The 13,924-nt window shown below is 51.6% G+C and overlaps 1 protein-coding gene across 6 annotated transcripts in view; it reads left to right on the top strand.

Moving 5' to 3' along the window:
* SNX29 (sorting nexin 29) overlaps positions 1–13,924 on the top strand; it is a 500,159-nt gene that overhangs the window by 310,637 nt on the left and 175,598 nt on the right. The window lies entirely within an intron of this gene.

The following is a 13,924-nucleotide window of genomic DNA, read 5'->3' as shown; positions in this document are numbered from 1 at the left end:
TTGGTTCTCAGGCCGTTTACTTTGAAGGAAATGGGCGAGCGGTGGGATATGGGCATCCGGGCTTCCCCCGAAGATTTACAGTGATTGGTCCTCAGTGTACAGATGGTGTTTAAAACCACACGCCTGGCCGGGGGCATCGAAAGAGGTTTTCAGAATCTCCATCTGGGAGGCAGAAAGCTTGCACACATCTGAGGAGATGTTTGCACACGTGTGGAATGGAGAGGTATCATGTAACCTGTCCCATCTAGCTTCCTCGGTGATGAGGGGGGGAACGTGATCCCTACTTCCCATGGGTGTTTGTTGTAAGGCAGCCTCTCACGTGCTTCTCCGGGCTTTATGCCCTTCTGCAGACTTGCAGGCCCACAAGTCCGGGACATCCAAGCTTGTGACCTGGAAGGATTGTGTCAGGATAGGCTTGGTTCTGCTGCAGTAATGAGCACTCCCCAGTCTCAGGGGTTTAATGTAATAAAAGCGCACTTCCATTGACACCGATGTCCAGCACGAGCTGTCCAGGGCCAAGGGTGGGAGTGTTCTGCCCCATGAACTCACTCAGGAACCTGGGCCGCCGGAGGCTCTCCTGTTGTGCGGCCACCCCGGGTGGAGACTGTGGCCTCCTCAGTGTGGCAGTGGCACAGAGCAGCAGCCCTTGGCTGAGACTCAGAAGGGACCCGTGTGACTTCTCCCTGGAGCCCATTAGCCAGAGTAGCCAGGCGCCCGTGCCCAGCTGAGCCCGGGGCGGGAAGGTGAGCACTGGTCTCCCTGCCACGACTCCACGGTCGGTCATTGCCACCTCGGGGCTAGAGCAGCCGAGGGCTCGGGCCTTCAGGCCGCCTGCAGACCAGTGCTTTCTGCCGGTGGCGAGAGAGATTTAGGCCTCACTCCCACCCTTCCACCTTGGTACTCCGTGTTGAACAGGTGAACTGCCTTTTGCTTCTACCAGATTCTGGGGAAGGGGGCATGGTTTCGCCTGGTCACCAGTGGCTCAAGTGGTAGAAGACCCGGACGAATCACGTTTGAGGCCCTCTGTTGGGGTCAGTTGTGGAGAAGGACTGTGTTACTGTTGCATTTATCTTCACTAAATATGTCATGGGCTTAAGGGACCCAGAGAAAAAAGTTGCATCCCCTGTGGGCCTCTGCGGAAGGGGGAAAGGTAACTGATGTTTGCTGAGCGCCTGCTGCCAGCCGGCCATATTCTCGGTATTTCAAAGTACACAGGATCTTGGCTACATCACGAGCACCCATTGGAGGGAAGAGGGTATGGTGTCCACAGTGAGATTTAGAAATGTTCAGAGCTGTAAGGAATTAGTATCTCCTGTTCATGGGACACACCTGGCCGAGTGTGGCCGTGGAGTCAAACCCAGTCTCTCTGCCTTGAAACTCCATGTTGTTGGTTTGTTTGCTTTCTAAACCATTCTGTCTTGTCTTTCCATTGTGAGGACCATGGCGCATAAAGAAATCTTACAGGTGCACACATTTTCGTGTGTGACCAGAGGCTGTGAGAATCTGAATCCTAATTGCCCCGTTGTTTATTGAGCCCTCGTTGTGTCTGGACTCTTTGAATCCTAATAGCAACCCTATGACTTTACATGATTCTGTTGCCACCATCTTATAGATACAGAAGCTGAGACCCAGAGAGGCTGAATGATTTGTCCAAGGTCACCCAGCAAGTCACTGGCAGATAAGGGTTTGAACCCTGGTCTTCCAGGTCCAAGTTCATCGTCCAGACCACTACCCTACACTGCCTGCTGAAACTTGAGCACGCTCTTCCTTCTGTACAGGTGTTCATGGCCCCAGCTCACCCATGGGTAGTGACTTGGTTTCTCCACGCAGGGAGAAACTGGGCGGTCATTACCTGAAGGGGGCCTCTCTCAGCTTGAGGCGAGTGCCATGTGGTATGAGAAGGGGACTCTCCAGGGAGAAAGACTTTTTTCTGAAGCTCATAAAATTTAATGTTTTTCATTTACTGTCTTTGTTTTGAAACTTGGGCATAATACACAGAGCCGTGTTTGAAATATTCAGGAGGTCTCTGTAGTCCTTCTGAAGGAACATGATTAAGAATGCAGGCTGGACTCCCCTTATTTCTCGAAGACATTGGAATATGACAAAGAGCCATATAATTTCAGAATTTACATCTTTATATGAAATTCTGTGCTTTCCAGCACCCTGCACAATAAATGTTAAAGCAACACTCCAGGGTGAAATATTTTTTGAAGAAACCTCTGGAATGGGGAGCGAGTGTTAGATCCGTGATATTGTAGAACTTCCTGGGTCTGGCGGCTAGTTCTGCGGAGCAAGCAGCAGCTGTCCTGTGCTGAGGCCCTACTGTGTGCTGGCCTGGGTGCCCTGAAGGCTGTTCCCTGTGACAGATCCCCACCTCACAGCTGAGCAGGCAGAGCTCAGAGCAGGGGCTTGGGGATGGGGGCCTGGCTCTCATCTTGTTCCACGTGCCTCCTGTCCTGCAAGCTTCCATGTGATGTAACTTGCGGACCCCTACCAGGCCCCCAGGGGCGTCTCCTCCATGTTCCTGCCGCACCACAGGCCACACGGTGTGGGGACTGTCAGAGGCTGAATCCTGTGGAGACCGGGGGTCCCTGAGGGTCACCGCTGGTGCGGGGCACCCAGGACAGTGCGAGTGGCTAAATGAGCAAATGAAGAAGTAATTCTAGAAGTGTGCGGGGAGGCGCATCTGGCCTCAGGAATAATAGCTCTATAAAATAACAACCCCAGAGCCGCAAGAGACTGTACCCGCGGTAGCTGGGAGCATGGGCTCCGGGTTTGGATTCCAAGTTCTCTGAGGATCCGTCTTGACTAGGACTTAACCTCTGTCAGCCTCGGTTTCCTCGTCTCTTCCCTGGAGACGGAGCTAGAACACAGAAACCACCAGGGCAGGGCTTTCTCTCTCGTGTTGGCTGCTGTCCACAGTACTGAAAACAGGACTTCGTGGGCGGTAGATGGTCCAGAGAAACTTGTGGAAGGGATGAGTGTGCGCATTTTCAGGCGTTTCCAAAGAAGGGAATATGCTGTGGCCGGGCCTCACAGGTTGCCTGCGTGTGAGCTAATGAATGAGTGGGTGATGCTAAGAACCAGGTCTGGCCCAGAGTACGTGCCGAGGACCTGTTGGCTCATAGTGAGGAAGGAACCCCCCGCCCCACCCCACGCCCCCTTCGTCTTCCTCCTCCACTGCCTGTCGTGCCTGGCCTGCAGGCTGGACAAGGTGTTCTGTGCTCGGAGGTGGATGGGGCCACCGTGGAGCTGCCTTCCAACTGTGGGGTCCTTGGGAATCCGTAGTCGGCCTCTGTGAGCTGGCCTGTAACAGCGGTAGTTTTGAAAGGGGAGGCCAGCAAAGCTGTTCAACGTAATTCTGGATCCATTTCCCCAGGGTTATGTACTTGTAATGGGTTATAATTGCACCCGTTGTGTGATGCCAGGTGAACTGCATTATCTCCTGTGTTACCAGAAAGGAGACTTTGTCCTCTTCCCAACCGCTGACCCTCCCCTAATCCCGCAAAAATAAGCCCTGGGAGTTTCTGGGTCACTTGACAGTGATCCCAAGTCAGATGTATGGAGACAGAGATCTGCACTCCATGCAGACACTGTGAATTGCGTGGGAGACAGCGTTGTCTGCTGGGTGCATGAAGACTGGCCACACCATTGCTGCACCTCCTTCTGTGGGAGTTTCGTGTAACAAAGAGTGTGTGGATCCGGGTGTTAGCTATTGCAGTAACTACTTTGTGCTTATGGGGAAGCATTCTATCCCCTTTGGACCTCATTTTCCTCCCCTGTGAAATGGGAGCAACAGTGGCAGCTGGCAGAATGTCTCAGGCCACTGTGTACAGTTGTACAGGTTGTATACTGCACAAGGGCATGTGCTCGGGGACCAGTAGGAGCTATATGTAGCCCATACCACGCTCACCGAGCTTAGGCTTCATGAGACTGTAGCTACTCAGAATGCACACCTTTTTCTTACCTCTGCAAAAGATCCTTTATCTGTGCCCCTGCAGATGCTTCATCTGTATTAAGTGTTAGGAAAACAGTAGCCGCTTTTGCTACTGTTGATGAATCATTTATGGAGACAGTGGATGAATGGATCAGAAGAGTGGGGGAAGGAGATCAACAGAGATTTGAGTCAAGGTTTGAAGAGTAGATAGGATTGTTGGAGGGGGAGCATGTAGTGTCATTTGGTCAGTGGCCATCTTTCCCTTGAGATGCTTTCTCCCCTCCCCTTCCCGCGTCTCTGCTCCTTCTATTGGCTGTATGCTATGCCAAGGAAATTAATGGGATGCCGTTGAAAGTTACTATGAAACTTGGGGTTCTGGAGAAATTTCAATGCAGACAAAATGGTATAACATATCTCCCCATGACCGTTGCCTGCCCACCCGGCACCTTCTCTTTGGCCAGTCCTGCTGCCTGCCGACCCTCCTTGGCCACCCCCTCCATATGATTTTGAGGTAAATTGCAGGCATCTTGTTGTCGTATTTGTCCACCTCATCGACAGGTGTCAGGCAGAGAGGAGTGTGGTCTGGTTTGGGTTTTACGGGGACTATTTGAGCATCAGCTCGCGCGCAGGGCGGAGAACAAGTCGGGCAGCAGGGGCTACCATGTTTGTCCAGGTGGGATATGAGGGTGCTTCTGACCAAGACTTGGGGGACTGGCTGGAAGAGAGGAAACGCATCCGGAGGGGGTTCAAGCTGTAGATCGTGCGGGGCCTTTGGCACTGGCTGCTTTTGGTAGCACCTGGTTAATAGCAGGCAGCGGCTAACAGTATGGAGTACTTAGTGCACGCCAAGCTCCAGGCTGATCCCTCCTCATGTGGTAAGTCCTTTAAATGTCACAGAAGCCCTGTGACATTTACACTGTTATCAACCTCATCTTATGGATGAGAAACTGAGGCCCAGAGAGGGAAAAGCGACTTGCCTGAAGCCTCTGCCAGGAAGGGGGAAAGGTCTCCTGGTTCTGGGCGCACGCCCTGAACACCCTGCCGGCCAGCCTCTGTGCTGATGCTCCAGCAGGACGGGGGATGGATGGCGGCACCTGTTTCAAAGCTTCGCGGCCGCATGACGCGTCTGTGCTGTTCCCGGGTGAGCGCATCTTTCATGGTTTTGTCGGGCTTTGCTCTTCCTCCTCATTTGTCTCAAGCAACCGCCGCGAAGGTGTCGGCTGCTCTCTTATTACCGCGGTTTCTCAATATTCTGCCTTTGCTCTGGAAGGGCCATGAGCAAAGGCAGGGAAGAAAAGGTGTTATCTGGGCTGTGCGCAGCTGCTGCTCCTTGTGACCTTTCTCCGCGGCTTGCCCCTGTGTGTTCTCGGAAAGGTCGTGCGTCAAGAGAAGTGAGGACCCACGTGTTAGGGACTGGGACCCAGCAGCTCCGTGGCGGACCTGTCACAGCTACCTGAACATGTGTTTCTCAGCGACATCCCGGTATTAATTGAGCTGTTGTTAGTTCTGGGTGTTTCTTCCCCTCCCCGGGCCCCCGCCCCCCGCCCATGAAATCGTAATCCCAGCCAGATGTTTCCAAGTATTACTTCTCGCCAGCTTGGAGCTGCGGGCACAGCGGGGCTCGCTACAGAGGAGGTGAAGGCAAGCTCTTTCAAACTGAACTAACCACTAGGGTTTCCTCCCCAGTCACTACTTATCTCAGTGACTTTGCGGACAGAGCCCACACGGTCCTATCTCGGTGGCACCTGGAGGAGGGTCTGCCTCACAGGCTTCGGCCGAGGGTGTCACGTGACAGCTTCATGACGTGCTGTCGAGGAGGCCCGGTGTCAAGGTAGCAGAGCTGCTGCCTCGCCGAGAAGGGAGGGCGTGGACGGCTCCTGGGCTCAGCCCCCCTTCCCACCAGCAGGAGCAAAGCGAAAGGAGCAAAGGAAGGAGGAAGCTGGAGAGACTGGGAAGATAGGAGACCCCGGACTGTGAGCTCTGGACTCACGCACCCCTTCTTGCAGACAATCGCTTGCCCTTTCTGAACCTTGGCTTCCTCGTCTGTATAATGGGCACAGAGCTACACTTCCCAGGCGGGTTGTATATGCTAATGTATGAGGCCCCCGCAACGCTGTCTGACCCCAGAAAGTACTTGTTGTGATCACTTAGGGCTCGTTCCCTGGGGCCGGCACTGGACAGCGGCCGAACTCTCTTTCTCTGTTCCCCATGACAAACCTGTACAGTAAGGGACAGTGTCCTCAATTGACAAAGAACATAGCAAGAATCAGAGATGTGAAATTATTTACTTGCAGTCACACAGCAGTGAGTAGACAGAGCCTGGGTTTGACCTCCACGCCCCTTATTTTTCTGTACTCCATCCTGATTTTGAACCTCCCGCAGTAATATCTGACAGCCCCTCAGAGTGTCTTCATGTGACGTCACTTGGAAACTAGTTTCCAAAACGTCTTCACAGGAAGCAACAAACACTTTGCAGAAGGCTTGCCCTGGTGCTGGGGTGCTCCCGGAATCTTCTCTGAGTTTCTCCCTTGGACCCTGAGTTCCCCAGGAGGGTCTGCCTTAGCAGGGGTTCTGACTCCCTCTGGGTGCTCTTTCCCTTACTGCCAGGGTCTCTCGGGGTGGGTGTCTGTAAAATGGTCCGAGGCCGGGCGTCTGGAGGCTCCGAGGGCGGTGGGAGGAGGTCTTCATGCTGGTGACAGCGTGCCCTGTAGAGCTGATGTGCCTTTTCCTGGAGGGTGTGTGTCTGTTGGTGCTTGTTCTTCAAGCGGGGTGTGTGTGTGTGTGACAGCACCTTGTCCCATGGGGGGTGTGAGTGTGCCGGTGCTCTCGTCCTGGGTCCGGGTCCATCACTCCTGGCGGCCCCGTGCTGCGGAGACTGCACTAGCATCCTGGTGATGGTGGAGGGAGAGGCAGTGGGGAGAGTCCATAAGGAGGACTCAGAACTTTGAATCTTGGTTCTGACGCAGCCGGCTTGCCGTGTGGTCATGGGCAAGGTGTTGATTATCTTCTCTGTGCCTCAGGTTCCTTAGCTATGAAACTCCAAGTGAAAGCATCGCCTCCCAGGGAGCCATGGCATCGATGAGGTGCTTTCTAAAGCATTGCTAGAGCAGCTGTCGTGCCGAGGAATTGCCCTGTGAGCCTGACGCCCCTTCCCCACGGTCGCTGTCCAAAATGCCCCCTCATTTCTCACCTTGGGGGTCTCATGGCCCCGGCGGAGGAGGAGGAGACCGGGTCTAGAGTCGTGACCCTGGTAGGAATAAGCCCTGTGCCCTTACAGGGGGCTCTCAGCCTTTCTCAGCCCGGGCTTCCTCTGTCCACACACAGTCACAGTATTGCTCTTGCTGGCTAATTTATCCATCGCCTGAAGGGCCACGTGATGGAAAGACTGTGGGCTGTGGAGCCGTGATGACTGAGTTCGTCTCAGCTGTCACTCGTGAACTCTGTGACCTGAGACAGTTTGTTCCTTAGTTCCTGAGCCCCACCTTCCTCCCCTGGAGAATGGGCATGATCAGGCAACTGTAGGAAAAGTTCAACACACGGGGGTCAAAGAAAGTGATGACAGCTATACTTTCCCCAGAACTTCTGAGACCTGTGTCCTGGGCTGGGTCTGCATACTCATTATTTTAGTTAACTTTCCTAAATTTGTTTAGTTTTCAAGCCCAGACTGACACTGTACAAGAAAACAACACAGAGGCACCTGAGTGGATCAGTCGGTTGACCGTGTGACTCTTGATTTCCATCCGGGTCATGAACCCAGGATTGTGGGATTGGGCTGCACATCTGGCTCTGAGGTGGGCAGGGAGCATACTTGAAATTCTCCCTCTTTCCCTCTTGCTGCAAAATAAAATTGAAAAAGAAAACACATATCCATCTGATAGACTGACAATTGATAGTGTTGGTTCTGTCTCTGTTTTTTTCAAGTTTACTTATTTTGAGAGAGGCCGTGCGAGCAGGGGAAGGGCAGAGAGACAGAGAGTGAGAATCCCAAGCAGGTTCCTCGCAGTCAGCCCCCGGAGCCTGATGCAGGGCTCAAACTCACAGAACTGTGAGATCGTGACCTCGGCTGAAATCAAGAGTCAGATGCTTAACCAGCTGAGCCACCCAGGTGCCCCAGTTCGTTCATTCGTTCTTTCTTTCTTTCTTTCTTTTTCTTTCTTTCTTTTTAAAGAATTCAAATCTCATCTAAAAACGATCATAGTTGGGCTTCATTTTTCATCGTTAACTCATCATTGTTTCTGATAATTGTTAATGCAAGGCACAACTGGGGTTTTTTCTTGAACTTCCCATTTTTTGCAGACTGACACCTATGTAAAACCGCCCCCCCCCCGCCCCTCCAAAAAAACCCCCAGAAAATCTATGGAATTCCTGGATTGCATTGCAACATGAAATTGTGTCAAATATTTTTAGCTCTTTACTGTGAACTTCTGTTCTTACCTAGTCCCACTCTGGTAGCCCACGGTCCTCCTTCCACATCTGGGCCCCGGTTCACGGGCCCCTCTGGGTAGCACCGGCCGCAGGCTCACTGCGCCGTTTCCGAGCGTTCCGCCCGCCACACTGCGCGTGCCAGTTGCTGCTGTTAGCGCCCTGGGGTAGTTATTCTCTGGCTCGTGGCCTGGTTCACCCCCGGGAGGAGTTGGAAGTGGACAGCCGGCAAGTGGAGACGCTTCCGTGACACCGCTGTTTTGCAAATAGGAGCGGAAAAGCTAGGTTTTCTGCAAGTCAGGACGAGCCCAACTGCAGCTGATACCCTGTGTGTGACTTTGAAGGCAGCTCCCAGAACTGAGTGATCATCATGGCCTGTGGGGCCTTCAGAAAGTACTTGGTTGGATCTCCTACTCCCGTGAGTCAAAATTTCTGAGGGTGAGGCCCCCAAATCTGTCTTTCTCTCTTTTTTAATGTTTTTTATTTTATTTTATTTTTGAGAGAGAGAGAGACAGAGAGAGACAGAATGCAAATGGAGGGAGGGTCAGAGAGAGGGAGACACAGAATCCGAAGCAGGCTCCAGGCTCTGAGCTGTCAGCACAGAGCCCGACACGGGGCTCGAAGTCACGAGCTGTGACATCATGACCTGAGCCGAAGTCGGCCACCCAGCCAACTGAGCCACCCAGGTGCCCTCTCAAAATCTGTATTTTTCAAACACCCTCCAAGTGGCTAATGATCAGCTTGGTTCGGGAACCTCTGGCCCGCACTGCCCTGCTTCCCTCTACCCCGTGGGGCAGGCTCCTCCTCTCCTTCACCCTCGAGGGGCACAGCTTTCTTCCATAGCTCCAGGTGGAGCGCAGAGAGCGCAGATGGGGGCCTTCCGGCCTGCCACTTCCCGCCTCTGACTCTGAGACTTAGTCCCCTAGCCCCGCCTCTCTGAGCCCAAGGCTCATCTTTAGGAAGGCACGCCCAGCCTCCAGGAGGCATGTGGGCGGAGCGAGGATCCTGTGAACGGAAGGATATAACGCCTGGAAGAGGTGTGGCATGCAGTTGGTGCTCAAAAGCCAATGCAGACGGGCGGGCGCTGGCCAGGGCTTTGTCCTCACTGAGCAGGTGCAGTGTCCTCATCCCAGAGAGAGGTTCTCGAACCCTGCCTGCAGCCTGTGTACATGGGACCAAAGAAGAGCTTGTGCGTTTGATGAAACTTAGGATACTGAGACCTCTCAGTGAATATTTTTGGATCCTTGGGGGTGTGTGACCCGAACAGCCTCAGTTGCTGTTAAAATTTGGGGGGTGTCGTGGTGTCGTTCATCAGGGAGGTGTCTAATCAGGTAGCTGAGGGAGAGAGAAACATGATTTGCTTTGAATGTGATTAGATAGATCATTCTGATATCAAAGGAAATGCCAGAGGCATTTTTAAAAAAAATTTATAATTCTTTCATGATTTGGCAGGTAATTATGATAATTCCTGGGATTTTCACAGACTTAAAGGCTTTTTCACAGCCGCTTTGTTTTTGGAAATCATCTTCTCTGATGCTCCAGCTGGAATGGATTGCTCAGTCCCCTGACGTTCCAAAGGCATCGTCTTCCAAAGCCCGACTCAAATGTCACCTTCCTGATGGCACGTTCCCGCATCCCTTAGGCCAGGGATACCAAGCAGGGGTCTCCCACAGACCCAGATGCTGATTGGTTGGTAATGCCTGCCTGAGTGTTTTCTTGAGGAAGGAGTGCAGCAAGCAGCTAGTGATGTCTGCCAGGGGCTGGAGGTGGGAGATAGGAGGTGAGCCTGGTGAAGTCTTACCAAGCCATGTGGTTGAGCATTTAGGTGGGTTCCAGCTGTTTGGAGTTAAACTGGTGCTTTGGGCACAGGGGCAAGTAGAGAGGCACCAGATAACTCCCAAACAGAGATTTGCCAGGTCACAGGTGAGTGATGTAAAAGTTGGATAGATGTTGCCAGATCGCCCGTGACTTAACGCTTCTTGAATCTTTCTACCTACCATCGTTGTTCTCTCTGGGGGAGGCCTTCCCTGACACCCTGTCCTCTTCCCCAGTCTTTCTCTCTCCCTGAGCTGTAAGTTTGTTTGACCCGGAGGGTGTGAACCCCATGACATACCTGCCTCCCCCCACCACACGTGGAACAGGGCCTGACACGTGGTTAGCAATTCTGTTGGTGACATTGCCTCAGTGGGGGACAAGGAGTCTGTCTCCACAGCTGAGCTCCATGGTAGAGCACGTGTGGCCCCTTGTATCCAGCTTCAGCAGGCATCCTTTTCCTTTATTTCCCTTCCATGCCATCACCCATCCTGGAAGGCCAGCTCTCTCTCCCTCACTGAGCGCTCACCATGCCCAGACACAGTGTACCCGCTCAAGGCAGCAGCTCCGTGGCCCCATGCAGTGGGTATGGTTTTGAACCCTCATTTCATAGGTGAATGGCTTTAGGCTCCTCGTCGTTAAGTGATGTGCCCTAGACCTCACTGTAAGTGATCAAGCACAGGCCTATCTTGCACCGGAATCTGAGCCTTTAACTGCCTTGTCTCAGCTGCCCACGCCACCCCAGCAACTTTGGGGCCTTTGCAACTGAAGTTTCCTCTGCTGAATGTGCCTTTCTCCTCCCTGTCTACAGGGCGTCCTCCTAGAGCTCAGCGCGTTTATGGGATGTAGATCTGTGGGTCTGAGTGACTTTAGATGCCAAAGGTGGGGGGCAAGCGATGGGGGGTTAGAGAGAGGCCGGCACCAGATCTCAAAGGTGTTTGGGTTTTATTTATCTTTAGAGCAGCGAGAAGCATTGAAGGTTTTAAGCAGCAGGTGACAGCATCAGATGTTGCTTTGGGAAGATCACTGGGTCTGCTTGGTAGAGGAGGGTCTTAAAGGGTAGCTACTTAATGTCCTTCCCTCCCCATTCCCTGCGAGTTTCTGTGGCTGCTGAAAATCAGGAATGGTCAGGTGGGACCTGTAAGCACCCTTGGAGCCTAATAAAAACTCCAGCAGGCAGTGCTTGAGCTTCCTGCTTTCGTTTTTTATGATCTCCACTTGGTCTGGAGGCTCTGGGAGACTTGAATCCATTTTTAGTTACACTGGACTTGGAAGGAGGTACTCACGGAACAGCATGCTCGGCATGGTTTGTGGAAGACGAAAGCTGTGTGTCTCAGTGCCTGTGTGTAGGGATCTCTCGTACAGAAATTCAGAGTTTCAGAGCCTGGCTGAATAACAGGGAACCTTGTAGTTTTCACGGCTGCTCGAAATGAGCGCATCGAATTTTGTCTCCTCTCTTCCCCTGGATCTCCACCCCTTCCCCCTGCCTCCTTCCCTAGTGAAATGAAAGCTTCGTCTGACACGGTCAACTCACTCTTCTGGCTGCGGAAGAGAACAGCTCGTGATAAATACCCTTTGAAGCTGGGATGTGTCGATGTTTTATGCATTTATGGAAAATTTGTTTCAACACTGGCTGCCCCTGCAAAACAAAGCAAAACAAAAACAAAGCAAAAGCCCTGCTTTGCTTTGGAAATGACAGTGGCATTTATTTAAAGCTCTATTTTGTGGGGGCACGTTGGCAGGTATTTAGCAGTGATATGGGTAGTTGTGTCACAGTTTCCTGTTTACTGTGTGGTAAACGGATTCTTAGGCCCAAGGAGGCTCAGGGGGGATTTACGTGATTTCTGTGTGGAGGATCCACACACGCATTATTAGTGATACCATGTGTGTTTGTGAAAGGCCACAAGAAGACCATCCTAAGCTTTTTTTTTTTTAATGCAAAAGGGATAGTAATTTTGGGTCTATATACAAGGACCCTGGTTAGGGGCTCCCTGACTTACTCTCCCGTTGTTAATTGCATGGGACTTGCAGTGTCTTTCCGGCCCTTCTCACCGTGCATGTCGCACTGGTTTGAAAGAGGTGGGCACCTGAGAGACAGGGGCCACCGTGGACAGGGTGGGGGTTCACACAGCAAGTCGAAGGAAGCCTCAGAATTTGATCGGGAGCTCGGTACGTTTCATGTTGATTGTACCACGGCTGCCTTTAGTTTCAGGCCAAGAATTTTAATTCTTTTAAAGAGCCCAAGTGATTATACCCGCTGGTAAATGGAACAGTGTTCATTATCAGGAAACTAAAAAATAAAGAAAAGTAGAAATAATGGAAAGAAAATCTGTCCCTTGACTAATGGTAATATCTTGTGTATTTCCTTTTATGCCTTTTACCTTTTATATAACGACATATCAAAAAAAAATAGAAAAAAAGGGAGGCCCTCCTTTACTCCTCCTGAGGCATCAGGACTTAGGTTAATGATCCTTTCTTTTCCCACAAAAGCGTCCTTAGATCCCTTCTTTATTCTGATGGTATGTTTTATATTTCATATATAATACTTATCACAAATGGTCTGGTAATATTTTTGTCTTGACTAGTGTTTATACTAAGTACCTGGCTGCAGTCTGTGGTATGTAGGAGGGGGTCATCTCTTGGGAAAAGCAAGGACACAGGGTTAGGTGAGGGTCTCCTGGCATCTCCATTCTCAAGGGATTCTCTTTTGTGGTGGTTGTTTATTTATTTTTGAGAGAGAGAGAGAGAGAGAGAGAGAGAGTGCAAGTGGTGCTGGGGACAGGGAGGGAGGGAGGGAAGGAGAGAGAGAGAGAGAGAGAGAGAGAGAGAGAGAGAATCCCAAACAGGCTCCACGCCGCCAGTGCAGACCCCAGTGTAGGGTGAACCCACAAACCATGAGATCATGAGCCCAAGTTGGACACTTAACTGACTGAGCCACCTGGGTGCCCTGGAGAGGGGTTCTCTTTAAGATACTTGCAAGATTCTTCTTTGAACGTTCCTGAAGAGCATGGCAAGAGGACGTCTCACATTTCTCTAAAAAGTTTAAATAAATTATAGTTGAATTTGATTTTAAGCCCGGTCAAGATTGCTCATGTAATCAGGGAAATTACTTTATGTTTTGGCCTTACAGGAACACATCTTTGTAAACAAATAGCTGGAAAGGTCTTTTGTTGATTCTGTACATCAAACATAGCCTACCTTATGGCAACCTCTGTTTCTGTTTCTTTGGGGTGAGCTGGGGGCATTGAATAAACGTGCAAAAATTCAAGGGCTCACCGTGGGCCACCATCAAGTGGGCTGCACGTGGGGCACGGTGGAAGTGGTAGAATCGTGGCAGGTAGCCCAGTGGTCGAGAGCCAGGGTCCTGGAGTCAGTCCTTCATTAGCGGTATGACCTTGAGCTAGCTTCTTCCACTCTGTGACAGCCTTTCCCTTCTGTAAGGCAGAAATGACAACGCCTGCCTTATAGAGCCCGCGTAGCAAAGATGTTAGCAGCACATGGAAAGGATTTCCTGGCGTTGACTAAGCAGTAATTCAGGGGTAGCTGTGCCATTGCAGTTCTGTCCGTCATCATTACTGTTCCCATCGCTTTGAGCTCTGGTTCTATTTTCTCGGGTTTCAGAACCAAGTTCCCGAGGAACAGAAATGGTCGGTCAGTCCAGCTGTACCATCAGCAGCGTAATTTTTGGCAGGCCCAACTCAGATGAGCAAGAAAGCCTTCACTAGAAAAGTGTCCATGAAGGAGAAAACCTTA

This window comes from Panthera leo, chromosome E3, assembly GCF_018350215.1.
Source record: "Panthera leo isolate Ple1 chromosome E3, P.leo_Ple1_pat1.1, whole genome shotgun sequence".
NCBI lineage: Eukaryota > Metazoa > Chordata > Mammalia > Carnivora > Felidae > Panthera > Panthera leo.
This window is presented reverse-complemented; position numbering and strand designations above follow the sequence as displayed.